The following is a 17,241-nucleotide window of genomic DNA, read 5'->3' as shown; positions in this document are numbered from 1 at the left end:
AGAAAGAAAGAAAGAAAGAAAGAAAGAAAGAAAGAAAGAAAGAAAGAAAGAAAGAAAGAAAGAAAAGAAAGAAACCTGGCAAAACTTTCAACGCAATATGTGAATACTGCAATTTGCCTGGAGTCAGATAGAAGCACTCTAAGAAATCAGTTGCCACCATGAAGGAAAATAACCAAGGAGAAATGCAAAGACTCAAGGAAGGAGAGAAAAGTGAGCTGTCAAAAAGAAACACAAGAAAATAAAAGGCAACAATTCAGTAAGAGCAACCCCATAACACCCTCACTTTTCTTTGAATCAGTAAATTTCATCAGTCAAAGTCTACCCAGGGCAGTCCCAGGAAGGGGGAGCTCACTGTCCTGTAGACTTCTGGGAAAGAGATACATAAAAAAGCAAGCAACAAAGAACTGTAAAACTTACAAAGATGGAGAACATATACATTTCATTACAGAAGGAAAGCCAGTTACATTTGTGATATTACTATATGTAAATGGTCTCACCTAACCTATTAAGAGAAAAAGATGTTCAGATTGGATCACAGAGAAAATTGTACACAAGAGAACCATCTAAATCAGTGTTTCAAATAGGCTGAAGAGAAAATAATGTTCTGCTTCACAAAAAGAAGGAAAAAGATCACAATGTTATAAAAAAGAATATTAGTTAATGCCAAACATACAAGATGGGATTAATGTTCTTTATATAATGTTAGCGTGTGATTCATACAAAGTAATAAACATATACATAGATATTCAAAGTAACATGATCAACATTTATTAAACTGAAATGAAGGATAGGAGATCAAATTGCAGTGGTAAATGACATTACTATACTTAATAGAGGAAGTAAATAAAAATTTTAAGGATATAGAAGTCTTAACAAAACTAGCAATAAGACAGGTGTGATCAATATGATTTACAGAACAATTATTCCTGAAAATATAGATGACTATGGAAGATTCAAGAAAATGGATCATATAGTAGCCCTCAAATAGAAGAATAAATTCTGTGATGAAAAGAAGAAAAGGAAAGAAAAACTAATACCAGTACAACCCAGTAGTACCTTTTGTCCTGGTTATTAAAAACATCACTACCACATCTCTAGAACAACTTTTTGGTTAAAGAAGAAATACAAAACAAAATTGTAGTATTTTGAGAAGGAGAAGACAAAACACCACAAAGTATACAAAGAGGGCTAAAGGTAATTTGAGGAGAATTTTAATAGCCTTAAATTCTCATATCAGTTAAAAAGTAAAGAAAGTAAATGAAATAAGCATGCTCAAAATGTTAAAAAGTAGTAAAATAACCTAAAGAAGTTCAGAAGATAGGAATGATGAATTTAGAGACTGAAGTCCATGAAGCGGAAGACAGAACACCTGATAAATCTGGAAGTTGACCGATGAGTCGAAAGCCCGTTTCTTTGACCCTGTGTCACAGGTGCCTGTGGAGGAGGAAGGGGACGAGGAAGGAGCAGGCGTCCGCAACTGTGCGCAGCAGCACCTGCTGGATCCTGCTCCCGTCTCCGCGTGGGGCCCGCGGTCAGGAAGGTGGGCGCAGTGGTCAGCGCCCACTCAGCAGCTAGCCTTCCTTCCTCCCTCCCCTGCTTATCTAAAAAATATATATATACCAGCTGTCATAATGAAGAAATAAAAGAGAAGAAACACAGACTCGTAAAATAAGAAAATGAATGCTATGAGGGAAATAATGATCAAAACAAAGGAAACAAAACAAGCACAACAGATCGCTTTCCTCAACTCTGAGGAAAAACTTCAAAAATCCGGGCAAAAGAGAAATATTTTTAGAAAAATATAACTTATCCTAACCATTCCCAGAAGAATAAGGAACAACACCACGTAGTTTCAATAGAATAAATGAGACTACCAAAGTGCTAGCACCAGCGAGGTGTGATTTGGACTATATATTTCTATGAAATCTTCGCAGGTAATTCACCTGTGCTGGGGTTTGAATGAAAAGAAATCCCTCCAAATATTATTTCTAGAAATTATACTATGGATTCTAAAGCCTGAAAAGTGTTGCATAAATTCATCACCACACAGATATCCCCGACAACTCATGCCTAAACAGAGGTCATTATTTTCCCAATATTTTTCTCTTGCATTTTCAAACCAGAAATCTGCAATCCCCTTTCAGTTTGGAGAGGTGAGGCCTCCGAGTTCTGCCTCCTCACTGGTCTCCTCTCCACTTCTCTGCTCTTGAGACTCCTAGCAGGGATCACAGGAGTAAGGATACAAAATATTATTTGAGAAATACAGTTATGGTGATAAATATTTGTGCAATAGCTAACTTTTCATTATTTGCATAACCTTTACAAAGCTTCTTTGTAAATTTTCTCCCAGAAAGGAAGGTTGCGTTTTGGTCAAATTTTTTCTCAAGGTGCTGATGTGATGTTGAAGGGAATGAAAATGTACAGACTCTTGCTAATAATCCAGACTTCTGTGCCTAAATGTGATTCGGAAGGGAATAGTAAACATAAAAATAAGTTAGCAAATTAACACTGAGGAGGTATACAAGCCCTTAAATAAAACAGGATTTATTAACAGGTTGTTAATAAAATCACAGAGCTGAGTATTGTCTTAAAATAGCCTTTTCTTTTTTTAATGAAAAAGAGCAACTGAGTTGAGAGCCACCACCTACAGTCGCAGGCATCATCACCAGGAATATTCGGACCAAATGATTCAGGAAGACCTGGGGCACACAACTAGGAAAGCAAACACTTGTCCAGTGGGTTCTGGGAGCACTATGATGTTTCTGTGTCCCAGGGAAGATGCCCACTGTACCCTTGGCACCACTCTGTGTGCAGCTCTCAGCTGTCCCCACCCGGAAGGATCAAGGAGCTGTTCTCCCAGTCCCGGGATCACAGGAGAGCTCTAGTCTCCACCCTGCAATCGGCTATCTCTGCAGATTATGCACCCACATGCTGCTGCTCATTGTCTCCTCCAACTTGTGAACTTTGCCCTGTTTTTTAAATCAACAGTAGGCAAGTCCTGGGGTAGCGTGGAGACTTTGGAACCAAACAGTTGAAGTACTGCTCTCAGAACCACCGCAGCTCTTCAGCTCTGAGAAATTGATCTTGCCACTTAAATTCTCTGAGCTAAGGTTTCCTCATCCATTTAGTTGTCTGCTGAAGAGGGGAATTTAAGGATTTCAGCACTGGTTCAGGTATCCATGGGTGCACAACACATGATAACCAGTAGTAGTTATGATTCATTAGTTCACTTATATAACAGTGTATGTAAAGCCCTGCTCTGTGAAAGGGCTTCCAGAGAGACAGGACTAAGACATATCTCTTGGATTCTAGCAAATTTCATTTTAGTTGGGAGGATTTAACACACAAGGATGAGGTTTATTCAGTGGCCGTTCCATGGGAACAGTCTTTAAATCCAAACGAGACTCTATCTGTACACATGGGATTGTCTATGACCTGCCAAGCCAGCCATGCAACAGTCAGTGGGATGAAAATCACCAAAGCCCTGTGCTTAGAGAAATAGCTGAAGATGCTCTCTTGCCGGCTCGTGGCAGAGGGGATCCTGTGACTGTGACTGAGGTGGAAATGATGCGACACTATAAGCCAGCACTCTCCGGGGTCAGGCTATGAATGTGAATGTTAAACTCAGGATATTTCCCAACTTATCTTCCTCAACTGCTATTGGAGACCAGATCAAATGTGACAGTAAATGTGAATTTAAATGCAGTATCAGTAGAGCTGATATTATTTGTATTGAATACATTTTTATATTTTATATAATTTTATGTGATACTGTTCTATGTTCATGATCACAGATCTCAGTTTTATTGCGTTCATGGCTGCCAGCATGATTTGGCAATGACTTAGTCAAAACCACCTGAGGTTTCAGGCAGCTGATGCTTTGAGGGGAACCACCCCACCTTGCTGCTGTCTGCATGGCAGCAGTGCTCAAACTTCTAAAATGTTCACATTGAAACTCCTTGAAAGCAAATATATTCCAGGGTTCTTAGAGAAACAGAGCCAACTGAGAGAGAGAGAGAGAGAGTGCACTCGCGATGATTCTGGGCACTGAGAAGTCCTGAGTTCTGCATTTGCAGGCTGGAGACACAGGAGTGGGATGGTACAGTTCCACCTGGCTCCAAAGCCTAATGCTTGGAACAGCTGTGGTGTAAGCTCCACCCTCAGGGCTCACAAGTTTGAGACCCAAAGAGGGCTGATATTCCAGGGCAGCAGCAGACAGTGTCCCAGCTCAAGGCAGTCAGGCAGAGCTCTTCTCCTTTGCAGGACAGCCAGCCCTCTTGTTCTACTCAGGGCCTTGACTGGATGAAGTCCACCCATGGGAGGAACAGCAGTCAGCTATGTCAGTCTACTGAGGCGGATGTCAATCTCAACCAGAAATTCACGTTGCAGAGATGGTCCAACATAGTGCTGGAATCAAACTGAAGGTAAAATTAACCACCACATCAAGCAAGCTTTGTGTTCATGTATACTAAGATTTTTCTTGGTGGAAATATAATTTCTAGAACTTGTAGACTGAGTTGCAAATGGTCTAACTGAAACACACATGACTTATTGATCCCTTTCCAGTTTCGAGTGAACACACATTTTATTTCCCAAAGACTTCGCTGTTCAAATAAATAGCCATTAGAGGGAGCTCTGGTTGCAGTTTAAAAACAAGATTACACTTTGAATTGAAAATGTTGCCTTGGAACTCAGGTTTCCATGTTTTCATAACTGTGTGTTTGTGCATGGGTGTAGGTGTCACTGTGATTCTGGGGATGGAATCCAGGGCCGTGAATATGTGAGGCAAGTGCTCTACCACTCAGCTACACCCAAGTTCTTTCTACATTTTATTTTGAGACAGTCTCACTATGTTTCTCAGGCTGGTCTTAAACCTGTATCCTCCTCTTTCAGCCTCTCAAGTAGTCAAGATTACAAGAGCCAGCCATCATGCCTTGCTCAAAGTGAATATGCATTTTTAATATCTGAGCACCACTGAGTGACCTTTAATAACACCGTTTGTATACCGGAACTGGGTGAGACCAGACTTGTTGCACACAGTATAGGACCCCAAAGGTGCAGTGGTGAAGCAGAGGAGAGGCCCTGGATTGAGTTTCAGTGAAGCTGTGGGCAGCTGTGTATCGGCTGCTTACCCTCTCTCCCAGCCTTGTTCCCTTCTGAGGTAAAGAAGTCACTTCAGAGCCTGCAGACACTTCTTAGGGGATTGGAGAATTATTTGTGAGTTGAACATTTTAAAATAATTTCTTTCAAAAATTTTATTGAAAATGTTCTCTCCTTAAATGCTAGTGGTGCTGAAAGCTTGTTTTAACCACATTCTCAGCCATGTGGCTGATAGCTCTGCTGTGAGGTCTCGGGTGGCCTTGGCGTCTGGGGGATGGAGTGGTCCCTGTTTCAACGGACAGCACTGAACTCTGAATGTGTTGTTAAGTCTTCCTGGCTGATGTCAGGCTGGTGTTGCCAAAGTGACAACAGTTGACTCATGATTACCATGGCGCTCATGTTACAGAGTCTCTTTTCAGTGAGTATAATGTACCTTGGAAGGCACTGTCATAGAACATGGCTTTATAGTCATAAGCCTTTCTGCAGACTGAGATTCTTATCTGACATACTGAAAATCACTGCAGAAGAGGAATGTGCTCGTGGCTTCCTCGCTTGGGCTGATGAGCAGAGAGCTGAACAGCAGTGACCATTAAGCACAGCCACCGAGAGTTCTCAGGGCCCTGTGTGCCAGTGCTGAATAAAGGTGACAGTGCAGAGACCTGTGGTGGTTTGGAAAGAGAAGGTGCTGGGGAACTGAGTCTTCACCTGGATGACAGACTATCTCTGCTTGAGGGCTGTGGTCACAGTAGACAGAAATGCACTGTGGAAAGTAAAAGGCTCTGGCAGACCCTGCTTCTGTACTCTCAGCCCAAATGGGTTAGAAGCATTCACTGTCGTTATTGTGAGCTGCAGCATTTCATTGACTGGTTCGTTATAATAATAGATCATCAATGAGTCAGCATGCTCACAATAATGACAAACCAAACCCAGGAAAGACATCTTTCTATCAGTTTTTTAGCTTGAGAAAAACAATATCATCTCTTACATTGAACTTGTTAATCTGAGTGAAAGCCGTTCTGTTCCTGGACAACCATCCTGAAGTTACACCAAGGGGAGAAAATTCATCTAGTGTTTGCCTTTTCCCCAGTCTCGTGTAGCCCTTGAGAATCCGCTTGACCTGGCCTCAGCTCTCACTTTGATCTCACACCCTTCCTGCTCTGCAGTGCAGGAGCTTACAAGGTGGAAGGAAAAGAGGGAACAATAGGGTCAACAGAAGAGTTCTGCCAAGCAGTCGAGCCACTTGCAAATCACTGGAATGGCTGTGTTGTGCGGATTCTGCACTATAGGGTTTCTTGCCAAAGCACAGGATTCCATAGAACTCAGCAGACAGTGTTTGGCTGGCAAGCATAGCTTTGAGCTCCTTTTGCTGGCTTGGCCCTGACTCAACAGTCTTGACACAGAGATGTTAAGAACAGGATATGCAGCACGGTGTTAAGCAAACCTTGGAATGAAAGGAAGACTCTGTACTCTCTCCCCAGAGTGATGGGAAAGAAATCAAAAGCGAGGACAAACATAGGGGCCACAGCGTCTCCGTGTGAGAGCCTTCCTTTTCATTTCACTGCATTTATTCCTGCCCATTCTTAACCCTGTTGAGAACTTTCAGAGTGCGCCTTTGCTGACAGAGGCAGTTAGTCTTATTGAGAGAGTGTTGTTTGTTTTATAGAAACTTCACTCTCTCAGGAAGAGGCAGGGTGTGTCCTGCAGCCCTCACTCCTTACAGATAGAACTGGTTCCTCTGGATGGAGTAGTTGGGCATAAAAGAAGTGGGAAGAGACCGACGGAAGAGGGTCTGGGTGTCCCCAGAGAACTCTGTTAGGATTGCATGCAGTCGGAGGGGAAGAGTAAAGCGTTCCCTGAAGCTGTGTCTTCAGGACCGCCCGGGCCATGTGACACTGAAACTCTTTGGAACACAGCGACAGAGTTAGGGAATATGGTCTCACTTGAATCACACAAAACTGTGAGGTGGGAGCTATCATATGCATTTTAAAGTTAAGAAAACCAAGCTTCAAGGAGATTAGGGGATATGCAAAGGCCGTACTTTTGCCCCAAGCCCATGTTCCATCCAGGCTTATGCTTCCCAGCCTTCCCCTTTCTCTACTGCTGTCTCCCAAACTCCTCATCCGCATACCTTGCCGGCCTCCCTAAGTCCGTCTGACAGATGGCACTCGTGTCAGATAAGCAGAGCTGGGGCCCAGCTTGAAGCTCTGTGACTGGGATGTGCTGGCCACGGTCCACATCCATGGCCACGGATGGGCAGCAGTGTGCTCTTCCCATCCCACACCCTCATGGTGGAGATGCCAAGCTTAGAAGATCCCTGGGGACCCACAAGAGCACTGACATCTGAGAAGTACCATGCAAGCCCACCCAGCCAAACTATGGGTGATTCAGATGTTCAAGCTCTCATTAACTTTTAGCTATAAAGCTCGCCATCTCAATGAAGGAGGGCATTGGGGGATTCACTTCCAGAGAACAGGGGCTGTGGATCCTGAAGGACTGGGATGGAGGGTGTCCAGGTCTCTCACTGAGCTCATCTAATGAAAGGTGGTGAGATCTCCCTCCTCCTCTAGAGTCCTTGAGAGATCAGTAAGCCTCCACCTTGCAGGTGCGCAGGTTCTCATGCGTGATCAGTGCAAGGGAGGGAACTTGCATAGTGTGTCAAGCTCTGAGCCAGCCCTGGGGCTGTGCCACCCATCCTAGGGGATGTGCCCTACCTGCCTGCGCCTCCAGGACGTGGGAACCTAAGCCCTGAAGAGAAGCTCGCACTCAGTGCCAGGGGAAGAGCAGCAGCCCCTACAGCGGGGTCTGTGTGTATGTAATGACTCACTGAGGCTTGGCTAGGATCTCACTTGCTGGTTTTGTGTCTGCTTAATGACGCAGAAGAAACGGCCTCGGAGTTTTCCTTCAAGAATCAGTGGCAGGAACTTCTACAGATTCCTACTGAAATATTAATGGTCATTATTCAGTTTTTATAAATTTCCGGGGGCAATGATTATTTATAGATGAGTTCATTGCTCAATAAAGATAACTTATTATTTATCTAAATTTTATGCTAGCTAGAAGGAAATAAAGGTTACAGAGTATCTCATGAAATTTTTAAGTGTTTTGTGTCCTAAGGATTACACTGTCTTCCAAGTGAACATTTTATGTTGAAATTCTACAATTGTAGGAAATGTCAATCAAAATGGTAATAAGTGGAAATGCTAGAGAAATGTCATCTTTAAAGTTGTACATACAATATTCACTTCCAGAAAAGAAAAAGTCAAATATTTAAGAGGAAAATTCAGAGGGGATAGAAGGGAAAAAATTCCTCCTTGAGGGTTGACTGAACTTTTTCTGGACACCAGACTGCGTGAAAAGTTCTTCTGATTCATTCAGGGATGACTTTTTAATTTACACCCTCATGGACTTGGATCCCCCTCAGAAAATCTGTGGCTCAGGCCTAACGCACGCTGGCCACTTCCACCCAGGAGGAAACATCTACCCAAGTCTTTGTAACGAGGCCAGGTCCACATTCATTCCTCTGACTTTGCAGACAAAAATAAGGAAAAGGTACAAATGCCTCTTCAGACAAAACCAAGGAAGAGGTGTGGATGAGCTGTCTGCTAGAGAGGCCTGATGAGCACCTGTCAGAGGGGCCAACTACAGGATTCTCTCTTCTCCCAAGGATGAAGTGGCTCAGAGAGATCAGGAATCTTCAGGTTTGACACCTTGTCAGGAGGAGCTTAGCAAATTGACCCCTGCTGCCAGCACTTGGGCACCTCTGTGGATCAGACAGAGCCCGTTGCTCCTCTGCTTAAAACCTTTCCTGATTTCCACCATGACATGCTCTGTGGTGCTCATCTTTTCTTCCTTGTCTGGAACATTCTGTCTTCCATAACTTTGTGGCTTTGTCTGACCTATCAGTTAGTAAATATGTTCCTATCAAATTCTGCAGCTGAGTTTCCAAATGTGGGGACTATATAGATTGGGTGATTCTATCAAGTGTTTCTAACTAGACTTATTCATAAACGGAATTCCCAGTTCTAAAGCATATTTTGAGATTCATAGCTGCAGTATCCAAATCTAAAACTATGGATATCACGGACAAATACCATTAGAACTTTACACACGAATTCAGGCAAATGGAGTTTTGGCTATATAACTCTGCTTGCTTCAAATTTAATTAAAACAAATGAAATAACTTTGTGAGGGAGCTCTCTGAAATGCCATATTCACATTAGCATCTTTCTAAAGACTATTGACTATAAAATCGACTTTTTAAAATTTCAGAGATAGATCGAGTTTAAATGGACCTTTATAAGAATATTAAAATATTACTAAATTAATATTATTAAATCAATATTAGATCAATATTAAAAATAAGAAAAGTAAATATTTTGAGTACAGTTTTCTTAAGAGGGAAACTGAATAGTTCTTGAAGGGATTTGATTGTGCACCTGGCTTTCTGTTAGGGTTCAGTCTGTTTGTGATGTTCTGGAAGTGAAGGAGTTGGAGTGGGCGGAACCCAGCCTGAGACCCAGTCAAGGGAACTCAGCAGATTGATTTCACTTCTCTTCGAATTTCACTTTACCTAACAATAAAAGCATGGAAGACAATGTCTGGATTCAAGGCCGAAGATACACAAAATTTTCAGTAAGTGCTAGTTTTCTCTTCTTGTAACGCATTGTTCTTTTATCTTTAGTCTCCTTTGATTCCTCAGGATTGTTACATCTTGTCTTTTTCTATGCACTTTGTATTGCTATGTAGTCTGCTCCTAATCCCAGAGATAGGAGGAGTTCCTATCTTGAACATCAGTATCATGTGTTGGTGATTATCAATGGTTTCTGGTTTGGTAAAGAGGTAATCAGACCCTTTGCAACAGAATAAATGGACAAAAGAACCCTGCTTCTGGACTAGGAAGAGATCCCACATCACACATTTGTAGCATGCCTTTTAAATTTTCTGCCAAATACGTTGTTATCCTTCACCTAATTTGGAAAATCATTTGATTCTGTTTGCAAATGAAGAAACCCAGACACACAGGCATCGTGTTAGTGTCTGGCCTACAGAACCCAAGGCCCCCCAGGGCTGGGTAGTGTCCTCTGTCCCCAGAAGAGGGGACCTGCCAGTGTGGTGCCACTTTCCATAGATATCTGCAGAGTCTGAGCAGATCTGGTTGACGGCAAAGTTATGAACAGCCATGAATCTATTATGAGGTGTCCCATGGTAACAGTCTGCCCACATGGATTATATTCTTTTAGGTTCTTTAACTGTTCGCAGTAAACAACCAATAACTATTTCATTATAAATGGATTAGTGAGCACCATTTCTACCTGTAGTCATCACCACCCTTGGGAATCCTTTATTGTCAGCCCTTTTAAGAACTTCAAATTTCCTAACATAACACAAACTAAATCAGATTAGTTAAAAATGGCTACTGTTGCATTAGAATAGCCCTCAGTTGCAAATGTATCTTGGCCTTTAGAAGCCCTTTGAATATTACTGTACACTAACAGTAAGTGTGAACGTACCACTAATGAAGCCTTGAAATCAAGGACTTCCAGTCAGTACTTGATTCACAGAAGTTAATAAAGCAACATCACCCTCTAACTGAAAGATAAATTGACTTAAAAGGTACCGGCAGATATGTATAAATGTTCTTTGACCAATTCTAGTTTCTCCCAAAGCGGAAAACCTTATAAAATAGAAGAAACTCATTACTTTCAGACAAGCATGAAAAGTTTCCCAATAGCCAAACAAAATAATTCAGTTCACTCCTGCCTGGGTTTCCATCTGGATCTGTTAGGCAACATTGGAGAAGAGGAAACGTTAAATGCCCGTAGCCAACAGCATTTTCAAAAGATGCTGGTATGTTTCCCTACTAACTGGTATAAAGGGACAAAATCCTCCTGCAGAGTAGAAAATTATTTGCGGGAATAAAAAATATACATGACATGGCATTGGCAGTTATTTCCAAATGGTAAAATACCAGTAATTTTTGATCTAATCAATGTGTGTTACAATAAGAAAATCTAAGTAATAGCATGTATGAAATAGAAATTCAGTGTGACCCTTAAATTCCCTGACTATATTTTTTTCTTTTCTGCAGTGATTATTGTAACAAGTTTTGAAATTAAGCTTTAAATTAAATTTCGGTTTGATATTACCTAGCACTGAATCAACAAAGCTACTCTAGCTTTATTTTATTTAATGTATAGTGGTGCCTCTTTCCATGCTTTCTCTTTCAGGCAGATTTTCCTCTGAACAGCATAGAAAGAGTCTAGTTTTTATCCAGTCTGATAGTCCACACCGTTTAGCTGGCATGCTTTAACCATTTCCAGTTGTAGTGAATATTGCTGTGACTGAGTTGAGAATTGCCATCTTGCTAGTTTTTTCTTTTTGTTCCATTTGTTCTTGTTTCTCCTTTTTTGCCTCTCCTGTGTTTACTTGAGTGTTTTGTGATGCCACTTTATCACGCTGTTGACTTCCTGGTATACTCTTTCTAAATATTTTTAGTGGTTGATTTAGGGTTTGATATGTTCATTTTTAAAATGAGACTCTAGCTTCCTCTAATATCACCTTGCTTTGTATGTTGTGTAAGAATCTGAAGACTATATTTCCTGGGCTCCCAACTCCTCACTGCTACTTTGTTGCACATTCTACTTTAACATATACTAGGCATGCTGTGGAATGTTCTTATAAATTACCACTTTAAACAGATTTTAAGCAAGAGTGAAATTAAAAATAAATGTCTTACTTGCCTCCTTTCATTCCTTTTTTAGTGCTCTTCATTTTAAATTTCTTCTACTTGAAGAATTTTCTTTAACATTTCCTTTAGAGCAAGCCAGCTGACAATAAGTTTCTTCGAGCTTTGTTTGTCTAAGAAAATATTTCTTTTTTGCTTTTGAAGGATATTTTTGGGAGTGGAGAATTCGGCATAAGAAGCTTTTTTTTTTTTCCCCTCAGCACAGAAAAGAGGTCACTCACTCATCTTCTGGGCTGCACAATTTCTGATGTGAGTTGGGTGTAATTGTAATGCTTATTCCTTTACAAGTTGGTTGTCTTTTTTCCTCTAGTCACCTCTGTCTTTGGTTTTCAGCAGCTTGATTATGTTACACTTAGGGTTTTTTTGTTTGTTTTGATATGTATAGTTTACTCTGCTTGGCATTTTCTGTTCCTCTGGGTTGTGTGTTTGGTGTCTGTGACTAATTTTAGAAAATTCTGTCTTCAGATGTTTTCTTTGTTGTTATTCTTCCTTTCCTTCTGGGATTCCACTTATATTTACACTATTTGACACTAGCCTCAGATTTTGAACAATTGGGTTGATATTTTATTTTTCTGCTCTTTTACTTTATACATCTCCACCTATGTAATTTTTATAAACCTATTTAATGCTCCCTGCTCTTCAGGTCTCCTAATGAGGCTGTCAAGGACTCTTCGTTCAGCACAGTCTGTGCACCCCAATGACTTTAGCTGTCTGATCGTGTGTGTTGTCACCTTTACCACTAGAGGCTTAACATAGCGGATGACAATTTTAACATCTGCATCATATCTGATTCTAAGTATTGCTTTGTCTCTTCAGACTGTTTCTTTTTCTTACTTCTACCCACGCTTCATATTTTAACATCAGCCCACACTTGTCCATGACAAATTCGTTTAGAAATCCTAGTAGAATCTGCGTACTTGCACAGGTGTGGTTGTCAGTGTCTCTGTGAGGTAGGTCAATGTGTGACTTCTGTTCTCTAGCAAGATGCTAATTTCACCTTAGCCATTTGCCCTCTGACCTAATTTTTGATGAGTCTAAGAAAAAATGTTAATTTGAAGTTTGTCCAGATATACCGTCATTCTTATAAGAGTATGCCTCCAGAGCTGAGTGAAAAAATCTCTTATTAATTACTCAGTCTGAGATATCACATTATAGCCACAGAAAATGGCTGAAGACTACAGGGTGAGAGACTCATGAAAAATGCACAAGTGCCTCACAAGTTAACATTGGTGTTTTGGTCATATCAACTTTTATTTCAATACTTAATCTTTTAAAATGGCTTCAACTCAAGATATAATTTTGGTGAAATTTATAATTAGTGAAACTGATCAGTGTGCCCACCTCTGAGATGTTATACCATGTCTTCACAGAGGATAACCCTGGCAGTGGACACTTTCAGCTTTGGGGAAACAATGCATACACAGAGCAGTGAACAAAAACTAACCCACTAAAAACCCTAATTACATTAAATTCAGCTGAGTTCAATTTATTTACATTAAATTCAACCTAGTTAACGTCCTTTGAAAACTTTAGCAAGTACTGTAACAAATTCCCATTTACCCCCTCCACCTATTGTTAAAGAAATAAACTATCGTAAGTGAAGTTGAAAGTCCCATTCTCCTTCACCCAGAGTTAATCACTTTTCTTTATTTAGCATCATTCTCAACATGTTTTTCATATTTTAACCACATATGTATGTGTTGCTAGAATCATGCACTTGCATTCTGTTTTAACATTTTAAACAAATGGCATCAAGCTATATGTATCCTCCTGCATTTTTCCACTCTGTGTTATATTAGTCAGAATCATCCACATTGACACCAATGGCTCTCAGTATTTTCACTGATTCATACTATTCTCTTATATAAATATTATACAATTTACCCATTCTCTTTCATAGATATGCAGATTCTTTTGAACACTTTTTTTTTTGGCTATTTCAAGCAATCCGCACATGTGAACATGTATTCCTATATTTCATGGTACACTTCAAGGAATGGAATTGCTTTGACTGCATTCAAAAAATTACTTTTTAAATGATCTATGCCCACTTAAACTCAAGCTAAAGATAGATAGTATTTCTGTTGCTTCAAATCTTTATATTTTCTATTTTTTAAGTTTGCTAATTGGAGTTTGTCAAATATGGAGTTGTAGGAAATCTTTAAATGTCTTGGATATAGGTTCTTTGTCAAATATATGTTTTGTGGACATTTTCTCTGTGCCTTACCTATTATTTTTCTTAAAGGTTTATTTTTGATAAGCAAGTGTAAAATAATTTTATGAAAGTTTAACTTATACATTGTTTTATTGGTTACTTTGCATATCCACTCTAAAAAACTTTGCCCACATGAAGTCATGGAAATGTTCTCTTATGTTTAATTCTGGAAGCTACACAGGAGAATCAAAAATTCCAACACAGCCTGGGCAACTTAGCGAGACCTTGTCTGGAAATAAAAAGTACTGTAAAGGGCTGGGGATGTAGCTTAGAGCGAAAACCCTGTGTTCAATCTCAGGTATTGGAAAAAAAAAAAAGATGGAGTCTATTTCTCTACCCTTGCATTTGGTCTGGGCCAAATGAGGTGCTCTAGCCAACATTAAGGACATTAAGACAGTGTCACACGAACAAGGCTCACAAACACTTGCAGAGTTGACCTTGTCCTCTCTGCTACTATGCACTCTGAGGCCATGAGAGAAACACTGAGTCATCCTGCTTGGGGATGAGAGACCGCCAAGATACACTCCAGCCTTCAGCCTGGTCCAGCCACAGTCCTAGATATACCAGTCCATCACAGACCATCCAGCCTTACACAAGTTGGCTCAGGAGAGAAGCACAGAACCATGGGAAAATAGAAATCACTGTTAGTCAGGTTGGATGCAGCAGAAGAGAATATATATTTCCCCCACATCAGTACAGAAGCAGCACAGACACTGTATAGAATGCCTATGGACTGATGAGATAGGACACATCTATAGTACAAACCCAGACAAAAATGTAATATACATGTAACTGAGTACTGAGTGTGTTTGTTGTTTCTTGATAGACAATGTAGGGGTGACAGCAGTGGAGTGAATTCTGGGAGTCTGACTATATCTAAAGGTCTCATTGAATTTTGTCTCTTCTGGAACCCTCCAGATCGGTGGCAGGACAGTCCACAATGGGGCTGCACACTGCAGAGCCAACGATCCAGCAGCTGCTCAGAGGGATCAAGGAGCGGCCAGTACAAGACTGAAGGCCTGAACTCCCTGGAGAGTCGCTGGTGTGAGCTGATCTAAAGGCTGAAGAAACTGGAGTATGCAGTTCACAGGCAAAGAGTAGCAGAATATGTTCCTGCTCAAGCTGAATGGAGCTTTTCATATGCCCCCCTAACTTCCTTCTTCAGTGTTCATTCTGAGCAGGCTGCAAGCCAACTGGATGGTGCCACCCACGATCAGGGCAGGTCTTCGACCTTCGGTTTGCTGGCCTGCGTGCCAATCATCTCTGGAAACGCCCCAGAGAAGCACCAGACTGCTTTACTAATCTGGTAGGTGTTTCAGTAGAGTCAAGTGGAAAGTCACGATTAATGGTCGCATGATGATCCACTCCACAATCGCAGATGAGACACCACTCTGTGCTGGGCAAGCGAAAGGTAATGATGGATAGAGAACCGGTGGGGACTAAGTGGGTTTGGTGGCCTCCTCCATGTGGAGTGGGAGTCTGTGGTTTGCAGGGTTACTTAGACACTAGGGGATCCAAGAGAGAGTCTCCTGGGCAAAGACTGGGCCCACCGTGGAAATTCCTTCTCAGATGCCAGAGAAATGGTTCCCTGTCTCTCTTTCCTGGGTTTCCTTGGGACGCCTTTGCAGACACTGTTTTGCAGACAGCACTGCATTTTAAACATCCGTATTGATTTTCCCTTCCCTTTTCCAGCAGAACCCTCCAGGCTCTGTTGACAGAGCACAGCACTGCTCTCTCTCTCTCCAGCTCTCTTCAGATGCGGGGCACCAGAGCAGCTCTTCAGCCTAGTTTGGAAGAAGCTGGCTGGAGAGTTTCTGCTGCGGGGTCTCTGCAGAACACCCCTGCGTTCCTGGCCGCTGGTGCAAACAAGAGCAGCCAGGTCAGGGCCAGCTGTGCTGAGTTCATGGTGGGACTGGGAGATTTGGGGCTCCTTTTATGCCAGGACACCCGGGAAATCCTGGAGCTTGGGTTTTGTTGTGCTTGCCCTTCAGACACGTTTACTCTGGCTGGGGAGGCCAGGGGCTTTGCTCTCCTTCAGTGCACGGCTTGGGCCAGAGCGGGGCAGGCAGTCGCAGGGGGCAACAGGGCCCAGGGGCACACTGTGAGGACACTCCTGGCCATCTGGCCTGACCCCTCCTGTTATGTTTCCTAGAAGTACTTGGTCACTGACAGAGAGCACAGAGAACGAGGCTGCCATCAGGGCCCTCCCAGCTGAGGGTCCACCCCAGAAGCTCTGGAAGCTGTCCCGGCAGACCAGAGTGATGCTAGTCCACACCCCGAGAGAGAGGAGGGCCAGGAAGTGGGGCTGCATGGAGCAAGAGCTGTGGTGCAGACTGCTCCACAGAGAGAAGGCTGGGGCCTCCTTTCTGAACTCCTTTCCTTTCCTTCCTCTCTAGCATCATGAAATTAAGAAAAGGAGAAGAATTCTTCAGGACTGGCAAGAACATTGGGGGTTTTTCACTTGAATTCTTGCTGGCTCAGTGCTCAGTGTTCTGAAACACAGCAGAGATATGCAGAGCCAGCCCTCCTGAAATAGAAACTTCTGGAGCACAGAAGCCAGCACCATGGCTCCAGGCCAGGCTCTTTTTTTTTTTTTTTTTTGGAGAGGGTGGGTTTTGAGACAGGGTCTCACTATGTAGTTGAGACTGACCTGGAACTCACTGTGTAGCCCAGGCTGGTCTCGAACTCACAGCGATCCTCCTGCGTCAGCCTCCCGAGTGCTGGGATTACAGGCGTGCGCCACCACACCTGGCAGGCCAAGCTCTTTCTTCCCAAGGTGTCGCAATGTTGGCCTGTGTGGTCACTTAACTGCTTCTCCTTTCACTGAACCTCTGAAATTCTTCCCTGAGCAGGATGGCTTAGCTCTGTCTCCTGGGGAAACACTATCCTGTCATCAGGACTCATCTTTTCAGCCTGCAGCTGTGCTCATCTGTATCTGCCCCACTTAAGTAAATGAACATAACAGGAATTATTTATCAATGTATTACTGATGGGCATTTGTTTTTTAGTTTTGGTGTTTTTTTTTCACTTTTGGCCACTATGATAGTGCTGTTATGCACTTCTCTGCTCGTATCTCTTGATTCTTGTGGAATAGGAGGTGTGACCAAAACACACAGTAAATATTTAAATTTTAAAATTACTACAGTAAAAACAACATCATCATTAATACTCTTCAAAATAC

At 42.0% G+C, this 17,241-nt stretch overlaps 1 long non-coding RNA gene across 1 annotated transcript in view; it reads left to right on the top strand.

The window, feature by feature from the left end:
- The window catches only part of LOC104862462, a 41,315-nt gene extending 24,660 nt beyond the window's left edge, over nucleotides 1–16,655 (top strand). Inside the window, exons 4-7 of the long non-coding RNA XR_004516881.1 lie at nucleotides 4,264–4,424; nucleotides 9,552–9,732; nucleotides 14,979–15,939; nucleotides 16,457–16,655. This is a non-coding gene — a long non-coding RNA (uncharacterized LOC104862462). The remainder of the gene's footprint in view (nucleotides 1–4,263; nucleotides 4,425–9,551; nucleotides 9,733–14,978; nucleotides 15,940–16,456) is intronic.
- Nucleotides 16,656–17,241: the final 586 nt, after the last annotated feature.

Source organism: Fukomys damarensis, unplaced genomic scaffold (genome assembly GCF_012274545.1).
Source record: "Fukomys damarensis isolate Sample0158 unplaced genomic scaffold, DMR_v1.0_HiC HiC_scaffold_12, whole genome shotgun sequence".
NCBI classification, from domain to species: Eukaryota; Metazoa; Chordata; class Mammalia; order Rodentia; family Bathyergidae; genus Fukomys; species Fukomys damarensis.
Note: the sequence above shows the minus strand (reverse complement) of the source record. Positions and strands in the feature narration are given on the sequence as shown.